Below are 15,643 nucleotides of genomic sequence, written 5' to 3' on the forward strand. Positions count from 1 at the left end.
AAGTTACCCCTATGTAGGGATTTTCAGCGGATTCCTAGGGGTCCGGCGAATCTGTCGCTGGAACTTTGTTGCCCTCTAGCGGGAAAAGTATTGGGTGTAGGGTTTAACGGATTGCTACACACGACTCTACGCCCCAGGTTACCCCTATGTAGGCATTTTCAGCGGAATCCTAGGGGTCCGGCGAATCTGTCGCTGGAACTTTGCTGCCCTCTAGCGGGAAAAGTATTAGGTGTAGGGTTTAACGGATTGCACCACGCGACTCTACGCCCCAAGTTACCTCTATGTAGGGATTTTCAGCGGAATCCTAGGGGTCCGGCGAATCTGTCGCTGGAACTTTGCTGCCCTCTAGCGGGAAAAGTATTAGGTGTAGGGTTTAACGGATTGCACCACGCGACTCTACGCCCCAATTTACCCTTATGAAGGGATTTTCAGCGGAATCCCAGGGGTCCAGCGACCAAGTTACCCCTATTTCAGGGGAATCCTAGGGGTCCGGCGAATCTGTCGCTGGAACTTTGCTGCCCTCTAGCGGGAAAAGTATTAGGTGTAGGGTTTAACGGATTACACCACGCGACTCTACGCCCCAAGTTACATCTAGGTAGTGATTTTCAGCGGAATCCTAGGGGTCCGGCGAATCTGTCGCTGGAACTTTGCTGCCCTCTAGCGGGAAAAGTATTAGGTGTAGGGTTTAACGGATTGCACCACGCGACTCTACGCCCCAAGTTACCCCTATGTAGTGATTTTCAGCGGAATCCTAGGGGTCCGGGGACCACGTTACCCCTATTTCAGCGGAATCCTAGGGGTCCGGCGAATCTGTCGCTGGAACTTTGCTGCCCTCTAGTGGGAAAAGTATTAGGTGTAGGATTTAACGGATTGCATCACGCGACTCTACGCCCCAAGTTACCCCTATGTAGTGATTTTCAGCGGAATCCTAGGGGTCCGGCGAATCTGTCGCTGGAACTTTGCTGCCCTCTAGCGGGAAAAGTATTAGGTGTAGGGTTTAACGGGTTACACCACGCGACTCTACGCCCCAAGTTACCCCTATGTAGGGATTTTGAGCGGAATCCTAGGGGTCCGGCGAATCTGTCGCTGGAACTTTGCTGCCCTCTAGCGGGAAAAGTATTAGGTGTAGGGTTTAACGGATTGCACCACGCGACTCTACGCCCCAAGTTACCCCTATGTAGGCATTTTCAGCGGAATCCTAGGGGTCCGGCGAATCTGTCGCTGGAACTTTGCTGCCCTCTAGCGGGAAAAGTATTAGGTGTAGGGTTTAACGGATTACACCACGCGACTCTACGCCCCAAGTTACCCCTATATAGGGATTTTCAGCGGATTCCTAGGGGTCCGCGAATCTGTCGCTGAACGTCAATGTCAATAATTCGCTAAGTATACAGACGTTCGGGAAAGTGTCTGGAGGCCTTTGTTGGCATAGTTTTTTTCTAACATAGCCCTTTCGGGCGATGCATGGAAAGAATTAAAGGGACCCTCCCACCTTCAAAAAAGTTAATGAATTGGCATGAAAGTGATGTCGCTCGGTTCAGAAAGAGCAAAAATGAATATCTACCAAATTTCATCGAAAAATATTCACCGGTTTTCAAGATATTAGACTTTTACTTTTGTTTACTTTTTTGGGATCTCCGCTGTTCCTAGCGACTTTATTTGAAAGTGCGGCATTTGTTGCGCGCAAAGCAGCATATACCACCGCGTGCTGCCAAACGTTTTAGTAAAAGATTTAAAAATCGTTAGATCTCCGCTGACGTCACAAATTCTAAGGGGCATACCAATGTATTAGCCCCTTAGAATCCGAAAACTGCAAGTTTGAAATTCCATATCTCCGAATTAAAGCATTTTTCGATGTTGTGAATGCCCAAACTGGTATTTTCAGGCCATGGCCACCAATTTGGCTATCTCAACTCAAAACTAATGTTAAGGTGGGAGGGTCCCTTTAAGCCAAAAGTCGGCTGTGCATGGTGCAACCCCTGTAGTGGCCGACGGCCGCTCTCCGCCCGGTTACGGCCGAGCCATGTGGTGGCCACGTGCGTCCGGTGGTCCCGCTCGAGGCGAGGCCCTGCTCGGGTCACGTGAGGGCCCGCTGTCGTGATTGGCCGCCGCCGGCGTGTGCCGCGAGGGAGGAACGAGGTGACCTGGGGCCGGTGCTCGCTGCGCCGGCCCACTCTCTGTCTGTGACTCGTGCGGTGAGGACGGTAAAGAACAAATACAGCGTCCTACTAAGTGCATCTTTGTGTGGCGGGCGGTGACATAAGTGGCGGAAGACGGTGCGAGCAGTGCTAATCGTGGCTGCTCCTGATACCTGTCTTTATGTCCTGGGGCCCACTACTTTCTCTCTCCTTTTCTCATTGAGAGTGTGGAGGGAGGCGGCTGCGGTGTCTCGCCATCGAGTCATCGAAGCTGACCGCGAGTGACGTGTTTCGCCATCGGGATACAACACTCGTGGCCTCCTCGTTCCTGGGGCGGCCAGTCGGTTTCGGTCAATCTCGCCATCGAGATCCCGGAGCATCTCAGATCCGTCTGACCACAGCAGCCTCGCCATCGAGGGGCTGTGGTCACTCGGCGGCTACCGCATTCCTTCCCATCCTCTACCAGAATCCACTTTCTCCTCACCCTGCACCACAGCCAGTCAGCCAAATCAAGTGTCGCTGTACGCAACTACAGACCAGAGGACGGCGTGGCGACAACCCCCTTTCGTCAGAGAACTTTTACTGCCTATGCCGATGGCCCTCAAATCCCCCCCCCCCCCCGATCCGTCCATGATAAACACCTTCCTATACCAAGCAGCCGGCGTCACTCGAGGTCACTTTATCTTGAAATTTCGATATCGATGATCTAAGGTCAGGTCAATTTTTCGACCTCTCCATTAGGTATAAGTCAATGGAAGAAAATTGAAAAGCGCCTCTTTTAGACAAACGCCATTCTAAACATTTTCAAACACTAAATTACGAGTTAACATGACACGCTGAACCAGAAAATGGCACCCGTGACCCCTCGTTATGCCCCCGAGGTCATATCAGGTCACGAATGGTATCTAACAGTTTTTCGCTAATAACTTCTGATAGAGGCAAGCTAGAGCGATGAAAACGCCTTAGATGTGTTTGGCTCGACGATACGGATCGACTGATATGCAGCACGACCTTTTCCGGTCAGGTCATTACCTTGACCTGTAGTCAAATTTTGAAGTTGACCTTTCAAGGTCAAATTATAGTTCATTCGACGCGTCTAGACGAGAGGAACACGATGCTGGCAAAAATACTGTCGTGTCTCTCTTGAGTCAAAAGTTATTGAAGAAAACATGTTTTCCCAAAAAGCGGCTATTTTTGAAGTTTTTGCACTCTGGACTCTGGAGGCTAAACCGTTGACCTGGGGTCAAACCTGAGAACATTATTCAGAAAGCCCTGTAAAAGAGCTATCGATTGCGCTTTTCCGCGGCGCTGTAGCTCTATTGGTTCCCGAGTTGTCCGTCGGCAGTTTCGAAAAATGTTGAAATAACAAAATTTGACCTTTGATGACCTTTGGTGACCTGACCTTTGACCTGACCTAAAAAATAACAAGTGGGTATTTTCGTCATGGTTTTTGACGTCCTTTCGGATGCCGCTTACCGCGTGTCGCTACTTGGCCCAGGAGCCGACTTAGAAGGGGGGTGTTCAAATCCCCCCCAGCAGGGCGTGGAAATCCAGGACCCCCAGCGGGGCGCGGGTTAAACCGCCGCCCGCCAGATTTTTCTCTTGGAAATACCCTCGTCAGAAGCAATGCGTGCACGTGCGTTTGAAAATCCATTGTTGATCACACGGCCTGTCTCAAAGCCACATCAGTGTTGCCAGGTCTAGAGGTAAACCTCCAGATCTAGAGGTTTTAGGGGAGCGTTTCGGGGCTCCTGGAGGTTTTTGAAAAATGCCGGATTCTAGAGGGTTTTCTAGAGGTAATCTGAAAATGCGAGAAAGGACAATTAGCATCAAGGTCGAGAACTATTTAGGTACTTAATTTCATGTTATTGCAGTATTGCATGCTTAAACACACTTTTTTTTTACAGATTGATGGAAACTAAAAACCTACTTTTGGCTTGTTTAGGTACTATTTAGGCTCCGGCCACCGTCTGCAGCTAAAAGTTCTCGATATACCGTGGGCACCAAGGCTATGTAAACGTGGGCACCAAGGCTATGTTAACCTGGTGCCCACCGTGGGCGGACACCAAGTTATGTGGACAAATATGCGAAGGCATGCGAAGGATGAGTGAATTATCTTGATTGGGGATACAACCGGGCTTTTCAAAGCCCGCCGCCAGCTGCTGCCAGCGCGCTGACGTCACACTTTGGGTCTGTTCCAGTCGCACTTCCTAACACCTCTTAACTCCTCCAAGAGCAAGATAGAGGAGGTTGGAGCAGGGCTCCTTTGATTTGTATGGGCTGGAGCTGACACTGGAACAGGGAAGCAATCTTGGAGGAGTTTAGAGGTGTTAGGAAGTGCGACTGGAACAGACCCAATTTGGTAGTGTTGGAGCAATGGGCTTGATGATGTCATCACGCGCTGGCAGCGGATGGCAGCGTGCTTTGAAACAGCGCCACGGTTTATCGTGATACGGAGGTAGGTATGGACCCCGCAGGGGGCTGACCGTGGTCAGAGCTGCTGCTTAGCCGAGGTCATCTGGCCCCGGCTTTGCGGCGGCTGTGACTTCGGCCAGTAAGGGGAGTAGCGCCCCCTCGGCCCCAGCTTGACGCGCGTTTGACCTGGACTTGCTTTGGTTGCCGGATGGATTGCCTGCTGGATTGGCCCCGCAGGGGGTTGGCAGTGGCCTGGGTCGCTGTTGGACTGGGCTCCTTGGGCCCTCGCCCCGCGGCGGCCCTGGCCTCGGTCAGCAAGGGGAGTAGCGCCCCCTCGGCCCCAGCTTGACCCATGCTTGCTTACGATTTGCTTTTGATCACTGGATGGACAGATGGTACGGCCCGACTTTTCTTGGTTTCCGTGGTTTTGTTTCTCTTGAGCGGTCTTTGTTTGCTTTTGCTTTGCTTCTCACCGGATGTCCGCGTTTCGTTCGATCACAGCTTTCTGATTCCTTCCCCCCTTTTTTTCGTTTTTTTTTTGCACCCGCAGGAACACAGCCGAGTTGGGCTAGTGTAAGGGGAGTGGCGTCCCCTCGGGTACCAGCCGGTTTTACTAGGCTAGGCGAGCCGACCCGTACCCCAGGACAACGGGATCCTGGAGGTTGAGCCGCCCACCGTGCGGAGCCAGTCGCGGTGGCTGGGCAACACGCCTCTTTGGCCCTGAGTTCTGTAAGGGCGGGACACTCAGTGGGGCGCCGCACTTGAGGAGCCATTCCCAGTCGTGATGCCGCTGGGGGTGGTGTCGGAGAGGTGTCGCCGCCGGGGTTCGGGCACTTGTGCTCGTCCTCCGTCGGTGGGACTGATCTGTCGCTGCCCCTGGCGGTGACTCGGCGAGGCGTCAAGGGAGGAGGCGGTATCCGACCGTGGGGGGGTGGTGAGTCTCTCTCTCCCTCTCGGAAGGTGCCGCCAAGTCCCGTACAGTCAGCTCGGCCGTCCCAGGCCTTGTAGCGGCGCCGTTGCGGAGCGTCGGCGGCCGAGCTGGCGGAGACCAACTCTTTCACATGGATAACTTGACCGATCCCCCTTCCCCCCAGTCCAATCCCTCGGCCTCGGCCGATCCTCGCCCGTTGGCCTCGGCCGACAGGCGAACGGTGCTCGAAAAAGGTCCACGCTCTCCTAAGATCCTTATCTTCCGGAGCGCAGACAGGGAGCTGAGCTCTCTGTCGCCCTTCCAGCGGAAGGATGGCTGCGACCGGTTTGGTTCAATCGTTCGTTGTGACCGGATGCGTGATGGCGCGCTGGAGGTCGAGTTCAGGAAAAGCGAGGAGGCGGCGAAAGCGTTGGACGCTACTCGCTTCGTGTTCTCCGAGGGACGGGCATCCGGCCGGAGGCTCGTCTCCATCCCGCTTACAGTGGAGCCCCACCGCTCTAAGAACTCCTCACGAGGGGTCATTAACTGCTTCGATCTGAGGGGAGTGAGCGACGAGGACATTGCGGACGGGCTCGCCGATTTCGGCGTGACAGCGGCTCGCCGCATCATGACGAAGAGAGGCACGGTCTCGACCAACAACATCATTCTAACTTTTGACTCTACTGACTTGCCGAGTGAGATTCGCGTGGGCTACGTGAAGGTTCGCGTGCGGCCTTTCGTCCCAGCGCCCATGCGCTGCTTCCGCTGCCAACGTTTCGGTCACACAAAGGACAACTGCCGAGGAAGACCCACGTGCTCTAAGTGTGCTTCGCAGGACCACACTGACGAAACCTGTGACTCGGAGACCCCCCGATGCGTCAACTGCGGAGAGGGGCAGACGCCGCACTCCGCGTATGATAGGTCTTGCCCTGCATACGCCAAGGAGAAAGAGATCATGACCATCAAGGCTACCAGAAATTTGTCTTTCAAAGAGGCCCGGGAGGTGTACAACCAGAGTCACCCGAAGACCTCGTATGCCCAGAAGGTGAGAGTCACAAACTCTACCGATGCCTCCCAGATGAGTGTAGCACAGCTCGTGCAGCTTCTCAAACGATTCGGCCTCACCGTCGTAGCCACTGGTGACTCAGCGGACACCACGGCGCCTCGTGCGCCGCCGAGCAACACAGAGCAGGCTGCTCAAGAGTCAGTGTGGGGTCCACCCAGTCCCGCTCCAGCCGCGAACGGTGATGGAGACGGCTGGGCCGTCGTCCAGCGCCGACAGGGTGGTCGGCGCCCCCCGGCGCAGGGTAAGGCGCCACCCACCCCGCCCCGCCCCCGACCGTCTACGGCGGTGCAGGAGGCGCTGCGGCGGGGGGAGGAGGAGAGGAGGGCACGAGAGGCGAGGAGGGCTCGCCTCGTCCAGAAGGCCCTCGAGGCTAAGGAAGCCTCGTCTGCCGACTCCGCCTCCGGGAGTGCCAATGCGGCTGTTGCCGCTGACACCCCGGAGACACCTGAGGCGGGGACTCGGCCCATCATGGGTCCCCCGCCGCCTCCTCCACCTCCGCAGCGGCGGCCACCACCGCCGCTGCCAGAGACGCCTGTGTCGAGGACACAGGCCGCTGCCTCGACATCCCCGTCGGGGCGGCAACAGACCTCCGCGGCTCCAGGGCGCCTCGCCAAGCGGCAGACGCCCCCGAGCTGGTCACCCTCGGAGGGTGACGCCCCCCGGGCGAAAAAGCCCCAGCAGGGCTCGAGCCACGCCCGATCTGCCTCTGCTGAAGGGAGGCTACACCGAGAGGGCTCGGGGCATCCCCGTATCCGTTACGGGGGGAGCGCCTCCTCGGAGTTAGAGGACCTAGTCTAGTCTTTCAGTCTAGTCATTTCCTCTTTTATCCTTTTATCTTTTTCGCGCTATTGCGCTTTTTTACCAGGTGCATTTCTCTCGGTGCTTTTTACCTTTTTTGTGGTCAGTCAGGTATCTGTGTGCGCCTTTGCCTCATGTTATACGCGCCCTTTTTGCGCCTTTTTAACCACGCCTTTTATTCTACAGTGGAACTGTAGAGGCCTCCGGGCCAACTACCAGGACCTACAGTCTCTTATCCGTTGGCGCACACCACTTGTTTTAGGTCTCCAGGAGACCAAGCTAGCGCCAAACGTTACCTTTGCCATCAAGGGCTACTCTGTTTTTAGAAGAGACCTGGACACCCCTACCATTGCCCATGGAGGTGTGCTTCTGGCGGTTCACCACAGCGTACCTGCTCGCCAGGTGCCGCTGCAGACTCCCTTGCAGGCGGTGGCCGCCAGAGTTGATTTCAACCACCGGGAACTGACAGTGTGCTCTTTATACCTACCACCAGGTATAGCGCTCCCGGTGGTTGAGCTGCATCGACTTGTCGATGAGCTTCCACCTCCGGTCCTGGTAGTCGGCGATTTTAATGCCCATAGCCTGGCGTGGGGATGCGACACGACTGGCACTCGTGGTCGACTTTTAGAATCTTTTATCCGCGATGAGGCGCTGTGTATTTTAAATACAGGACAGCGCACCCATTTTACAACACCCTCCGGTCAAACATCGGCTCTGGACCTGAGCTTAGTCAGTCCGCGGCTAGCTCAGCTTTTTACCTGGTCCGTCCATGACGACCCACTCGGGAGCGACCACTTCCCAGTGTGGCTGGAGCACCAGGAGTCCCCAGTGTCAGGCAACCGTCCACCTAGGTGGAATGTTCGGAAAGCCGACTGGGGCGAATTCCAGGCCGCTGTAGAGGCCTCTGTTTTATCCAGAGCCGACCCCTCTGTGATGTCTACAGAGGATTTTACATGTTTACTCATTGACTCCGCAAACGGGTGCATACCCAAGACGTCGAGTCAGCCTCGTCGTCCTCCGGTCCCGTGGTGGACCAAGGAATGCGGAGATGCGATTCGTGCCAGGAAGCGCGCTTTTAGAAAGTTTGACCGGAGTAGTACTACTGAGAACCTCATCGCTTTTAAGAGAGCGCGGGCTTTTGCCCGACGCGTTTTAAAGGAGGCAAAGGCTGTTTCATGGCGCACTTACGTAAGTTCCTTAAACCGTTTTACTCCTACGACCCAGATATGGGCACGCATGAAGCGCATTGAAGGCCGGTTCAGCTCTGTTCCGCTTCCGGTTTTAAGAGTGAACAACACGGACATATCTCACCCTTCAGACGTCGCAGAGACGATAGGCCGTGCACTCTATCAGCGCTGCCGAGGAGAGCCGTCCTCACGACCTGCACCAGCCGCCGTGGACTTCAGCACAGCTGAAAATTTGGTGTACAACGAGCCTTTCTCTATGGCTGAACTCACGTCTGCCATCAGCTCGTTGCGCAGCGTCTCAGAAGGTCCGGATGCAGTCCACAACGACATGCTCCGTCATCTACCCACGGTTGCCCTCGAGGCGCTGCTAGAAACCTTCAATTCGCTTTGGGAGACTGGCACCTTCCCTGAGACCTGGCGGGAAGCCATTATCATTCCTATCTTGAAGGCTGGCAAGTCGGGACATGACCCTCTCCATTATCGGCCCATCTCTCTCACATCATCGCTTTCAAAGCTGATGGAGAAGATGGTCAATGTGCGTTTTAGCTGGTTTCTGGAACATCACGGTGTTTTTACAAACGCCCAGTGCGGTTTTAGAAAGCACCGCAGCCCTGTTGACCACATTTTAGCCCTTGACACCGAGATACGCACCTGTTTTACTGAAAAGAAGCACCTTGGAGCACTGTTCTTTGATATTGAGGCGGCCTATGATACAGTCTTACGACACAGCATACTTTCCAAAGTATATAAGTACGGCATACGCGGCCGGATGGGCCTCTTTATCAAGAATTTCTTATCGGGTCGTCGGTTTAAAGTCCGAGTTGGCAGTGATTTCTCGAGCAGTTTTACCCAGGAGAACGGAGTTCCCCAGGGTGGGGTGCTTAGTGTGGCGTTGTTCGCGGTGGCAATCAATGACATCGTCGACGACCTCCCGGTTTCCATCGGGAGATCGCTTTTTGTCGACGATTTTGCCATCTGGTTTGCTGCTTCAAGCGCTCGACACGCGGCTAGACAGCTGCAGCTCGCCGTAACACGTTTGGAGAGGTGGAGCGGTAAGAATGGTCTTCGTTTTTCCACAGCGAAGACCGTGGCAATGCACTTTTGCCGCCGACGTTGTGACGACCTAGCTTTGGGAATCAAGCTCTACGGACAGGTGATTCCCACTCGGCCGGTGGCGAAGTTTCTTGGGATTTATTTTGACAGTCGCTTGACGTATAAGGAACATTTTAGAACGCTTCGGGAACGGTGTTTTAAATCCCTGAACGTTTTAAAATGTGTTGCTCGCACATCTTATGGGGCGGACCGCAGGACCCTTCTTCTCCTGTACCGATCGATAGTTCGGTCGAAGCTGGATTACGCTTCTTTTGTGTACGATTCAGCGAGCCAATCCAGCAAAAAGGTCCTCGACGCAGTCCATCATGCTGCAATCCGTGTCGCCTCCGGAGCATTCCGCACCTCGCCCAGCAGCAGCCTTCTTGCTGAGGCGCACGAGCCGCCTCTATCCCTACGCCGCCAGATGCTTGGGATGCGCTATGCGCTGAAACTGCGTCAGTTCCCGACGCATCCGACGTATCCGTACGTCTTCTCCACCTACTACACTCGACTTGACAGAGCGCGACAATCGCTCTGCTTTGGAGCGCGCATGAGAGGTCTCTTCTCCGCAGCCAACATAGGTTTACGTGTCGTGCGACGTAGCTGGGGTACGTCCTCTCCGCCTTGGAAGCACGCAAAACCTCAAGTAGATCTCTCACTCTCCGAAGTTAAGAAGGATGACTTGCTGCCTTGTGAGGCGCGAGTCAGGGCCTTGCAACACATCGTCTCGTACGATGGTTTTAACACCGTTTTTACAGACGGATCAAAAACACCTGAGGGAGTGGGATGTGCTTTTATCGCAGGTCGCGATACCCGCTCATTCTCTCTACCTTCTTTTGCCTCGGTGTTTTCATCTGAGCTAGTCGCCATCGAGAAGGCTCTGTGTTTTATCGAGGTGTCGGACGGCCTTTCTTACTTGATTTTATCGGACTCCCTAAGTAGCCTTTTGGCGTTACGGAGTTTTAATCCAGTTGACCCGATCGTTCAAGACATTTTAGCTCGACTTCAGTCAGTGGAACAATCGGGAAAATTTGTTCAGTTCTGCTGGATTCCCAGCCACGTCGGCATACACGGCAACGAGCTGGCAGATGCGGCCGCGAGGCGCGCGGCCGCAGCCTCCTGCACTCGACGTCTGCCATTGCCGGCGCGTGACCTTTATTCGGCTGTGCGATCTTTCATTCTCTCTGAGTGGCAGGCAGAGTGGAGCCTACGTGGAGGCGGAAAGCTCCGTGAGGTGAAGCCGACTTTGGAGCCATGGAGGTCTTGCTTGCAAGACAACCGGTCCAACGAGGTGATCTTGTGCAGGCTCCGAATCGGCCATACATATGCCACGCATGGCCACCTCCTCCGCGGAGACGAGCAGGCCATTTGCAACGGTTGTTCCGCGCCTCTTACCGTCGCTCACGTGCTCTTATCTTGTCCACTTCTAGAACCAGACCGGACGCGCTACCTCGGCCGCATCGCTCCGGCTACCACTGTCCGCCACCTGCTGGGTGACGAGTCACCCTGGGTCTTATCTGGCAACATCTTTTCCTTTATCCGCGCAGTCAAATTCAAAGCGATTTACTCGACCTGACCCAAATCCTCTCTAGTCTCCTTGTCTAGTCAGTTGTCTATTACGACGCTCTTGCGTTGTTTTATTTTACCCTGTCTTTTTTATAAAGTCTTTTACTTTCTAGTCTTGATATCTAGAAAGTTTCTTCTTTTGAAACACTTGTTTTACTAGCGCGACGTTATGGGCGCAAAATGACCTTTGCAGTCGACGCGCCCTAAAGCCCCAATAAACAAACAAGAGGTAGGTATGGAGGTATACATAGGCGCGGGAGCCGGGGGGGCAGTGGGGGCAGCTTGCCCCCCCAACTCTGGGGCCGTGGGGGCGGTGCCCCCACAGCTTTGAGACGGAATACCACACTTGTTTTGCAAATGTTTTCTTTTTTTGTTGAAAAAGCCGAGGGGTGAAAAATAAGTGGCCTAAAACCGGTGAGAAAACTAGATTTGGGGGTACCCTAGGTTAATCTCTATTATGGTGTGCCCCCCAGTCGGAGAGTAGTTCCCGCGCCCCTGGAGGTATATATACCTCATAATCAGCGGCAATGGAACAGAGGTTTCTAGAGGTTTTTACAACATTTTCTGGAGGTATTGGCATCACTCGACCTGGCAACACTGAGCCACATGACAAATTTAATTTTGCGGCCAATACTGATAGGGCTCCCAAAGGTGCAGTTGGCGCCCCAGTAGTGGTGTGGCGCCCCAATCGTGTCTGGGCGCCCGAATGTTGATAGGGCTCTTCAGTCGTGGTAGGCGCCCAAGTGCTGGTAGGGCGCCCCATTGCCGGTAGTGTGTCCCAATCGAATTAGAGAGTCCCGTAGCTCAGTTGGTAGAGCACCGGACTCCCGGTAGTGAGAGCCCGGGTTCGAGTCGCTCCGGTGCTCGATATTTGAGACTCCTGACGGGGATGGTCTGCGGTTGGTGGGAGCAGCCGCAGCCAGTTGAAGTCAGTTGAGTGGGACAGGTTGTGTCCGGCTTTGAAGGGCACGTTAAACTTAGGCATCTAAATTATTCCGTTACCCGGAATTGTGCGATCGGACGGTAGGGGTCGGGGTCTACGCAACAAGCTCTGCTTAGCGTGGGCTCCGGCTCTGTCAATCCGTCCATTCAAACATTCAAGCTAAATTTATATAAAAAAGTAGGGCGCCACAGTTGCGGCAGGGCGCCCCCAGTAGTGAGAGGGCACCCCATTGGTGGTGGTGGCGCCTCAGTGAGCCCTTTTCCCCCTGTCAAGCTGAGTTCGCCCCAAGAATGTGTCGCCTCCGTGATTGTCGGCAGCCAATATCTGTGGGCAGACTTTTGGGCTGTTTTTCACTGGGGTGGCAAAGCAAGACGACTGGGGTGGAAAACTGCACCACTGGGGTGGGTTTTGCCACCCCAGTTAACATGTTAAAATAGGCCCTGGAATCAAGGAAGGGAATAGTATGGAAATAATGAGTTTATCATGCGTAGTTACGAGGTTATGGGTCTCGGAGTAAAAACTGATGCAACCCACCCCACTCTCCCCTACGTTCCGTTGCTCTAGATCGCGGCATAGATGAGCAGCATGAGTAGCTTCAAAGCAATTGTCTTCTGTCCATCCCGATGTAGCTTGGGGACTTACTTTGTGGATCAAGTGACGTGACATTATGTCCAGGCAAATCAAAATGACTTGGGTCTAAAATTTTAGCTTGTGCGAAAATAAATTGTGCAAAACTGTGACGATAGGTACCTACTGTTCCTGAGAATTGGGAGCGGTGTGACGTCCCCTCCCCCTCCCCCTATCCCTCCGCTACGGCGCGGCGTATAGAAGTGAGCCGCTCGGCGCCCGGCGGGCGTAACCTGCAACCTACAACCTTCACTGCAGCTACTTCTATAGGTATACCCTGGCAGTCACTGCAGTTTCTCGCCATACAAGTTCGGCCACCGAACTTCTGTGTGTAAGGTGTGTCGCGGTATGTTTGTTAAGGTGGATCGCGGTATGTGCTTTTTGGTTTATAGCTAGAAATTCGTAATCGCGGTATTCTTGTTTTCGCTCGCCTTTTGACATTTAGAAACACGTCGAGGTCAGCGTAGTCAGAACCGTAAGTCACTGTCGCCCGATCGATTTTAGCCTCAGACCGAGTGACAGGACTTATCCACCTTCGGGCGAGTATATAACCGCAGCGGGGAGTGAGAACGGGGTCAGTGCCTGTACGCCGACCAGGCTGCAACGCTGCACCCGACCTCAACCACGCTGCTGGTAAGCTGGCTCGAAGGTAGGTTCCGACTACGCAGGGATGCTGTGCGGGCTCAAGGCACATCCCATAGATAGGTACATGGGTGTAGGAGCGCCAAAAATATTGGTGAAGGATGCCACCTGAACCTTATGAAAAGGGACAAGACCGTGCCAACCAACACGCACAGTGCAAGCGGGGGGGGGGGGGGCGAATTTCGCCAACCCCTTGTTTTTCGCAGATATCTTACGCCCGTATCATCCCATTAACGTCAAATTTTCAATGCCTGCCTAAAACTGAATTGTGCATCTTGCCATGACAGCAAGATGTAAATCAGGGCCTCGGCTAAGGAATTTTGACTTCTGGAGCAAATGGTCAAAGTGTGTTAACCCGCGCCCTGCTGGGAGGGGGGGAGGTTTTTGAGCACCCTCCCCCCCCCCCCTGCGGTTTTTCGCGGATATCTGACAAACGGCGGCACCATATCATCTATCAATTTTATGCATTTTGTGAAAATTTCAGACCAGGGTCCTTCAAGGTCAGGTCACCAGGTCGCTACAAGTGACCTCACCTCATAAACACATCATAAAATGTTTCAATGTATGCCATAGCTACACCAAGTGACGGATCGCTTTGAAGCTTTCAGCAATTGATAAGTGCAACAGTATGTACAAAATTCGGAATTTTCATATCGGTGACCTTAGGTCGGGTCAATTTTGCGACCTCTCTAGGCATTATAAGTCAATGGGAGAAAATTCAAAACCGTCTTTTTCGGAGGAAAGTCATTCTAAACACTCTCAAACACTAAATTACAAGTAACTTTGACACACTGAACATGAAAACGGCACCCGTGACCCCTGTTCATGCCCCTAGGGTCATCTCAGGTCACGAATGGTATCTAACAGTTTTTTTTTGCGACTAACTTTTGAAAGAGGCATGCTAGAGCGATGAAAACGCCTTATATATGTTCAGCTCGACGATACAGATCCACTAATATGCAACATGACAATGTCCGGTCAGGTCATGACCTTGACCTGAGGTCGAATTTTCAAGTTGACCTTTCAAGGTCAAGTTATAGTTCATTCGATGCGTCTTGACGAGAGGAACTCGATGCCGGTAAAAGTAAGCTCGTACAAGGCTTGAGTCAAAAGTTATTGCAGAAAAACTGTTTCCGAAAAAATCGGCTATTTTTGCAGTTTTTGCCCCCTGCAGGCAAAACCGTTGACGTTAGGTCAAATCTGAGAGAATTATTCAGAAAGGGCGTTAATAGGGCTATCGAATGCGCTTTTCCGTGGCGCTGTAGCTCTATTGGTTCCCGAGCTATGCGTTGGCTTCTTGGAAATTGTCGACATTCGACCTGGAAATCGGCGAAATTTTGCCTTCAATGACATCTGGTGACCTGACCTTTGACCTGACCAAAAAAGTGACCGAGGTGGTTTCGTCATTATTTTTGACGCTCTTTCGAACGCCGCCTTCTGCGTATCGCTACGTGGCCCAGGCGCCGAGTTAGAAGGGGGGGGGGTGTTCAAACCCCCCCCCCCAAGCAGGGCGTGGAAATCCAGGACCCCCAGCCGGGCGCGGGTTAAAGGAAAAGTGCCACCTTCGTGAAATATGAAGATATCGTTGCTTTTCATTTTGACATTATTATTTTTCATGTTCTTTTTAAATCTGGTGCCAGAAGTGCATAATTCGCAAAAAAGTATGTCAAACTATTTAACATATTGGTACTATGTTCATGTACTCTCTACCGCACCTTCTGTATGATGTCATAGCGATGACATCACACTCAAGCCAATCAGCCTTCAGAAGACAGTCTCGTCGGCTTGTGTCAGATTAGCTGATTGGTTAAAGCTGAGCTGATTGGAGCTGATTGGTTAAAAACCAAAGCCTCGCCGCGGGTGGCTGTATTACAGGATAAGAACGCATTCCTGGGATAAGGACGCATTCCTGGCATATTTTCTTATTTCGAGGGGGTACCTCCAACTGACTTGTGCACGGCACCTTACTAACCGGTCCCCAACTGTGTACCAAATTTGAGCGCAATCGGTCGAGCCGTTCTCGAGATCTGGAAACGACCCCTGCACGTGCGCACGTGCAGCAGCACCTCAACTCTGGCACATGGATATGCAGTGCCTAGTAGGTGTCTACCTGCATGCCAACTTTCAGCGCAATCGGCTAAGTAGTTACCGAGATATTGCAACAATTACAAAACTGACACCTCTTCGTTTTGCACGTGGCACGTGCATAAGGGGTCACCCACATGCATCGGGAATAGTCCAATACTTGGTAGAAGGAATGAA

Source organism: Amphibalanus amphitrite, unplaced genomic scaffold (genome assembly GCF_019059575.1).
Source record: "Amphibalanus amphitrite isolate SeventyFive unplaced genomic scaffold, NRLGWU_Aamphi_draft 000736F_arrow, whole genome shotgun sequence".
Classification (NCBI taxonomy): Eukaryota; Metazoa; Arthropoda; class Thecostraca; order Balanomorpha; family Balanidae; genus Amphibalanus; species Amphibalanus amphitrite.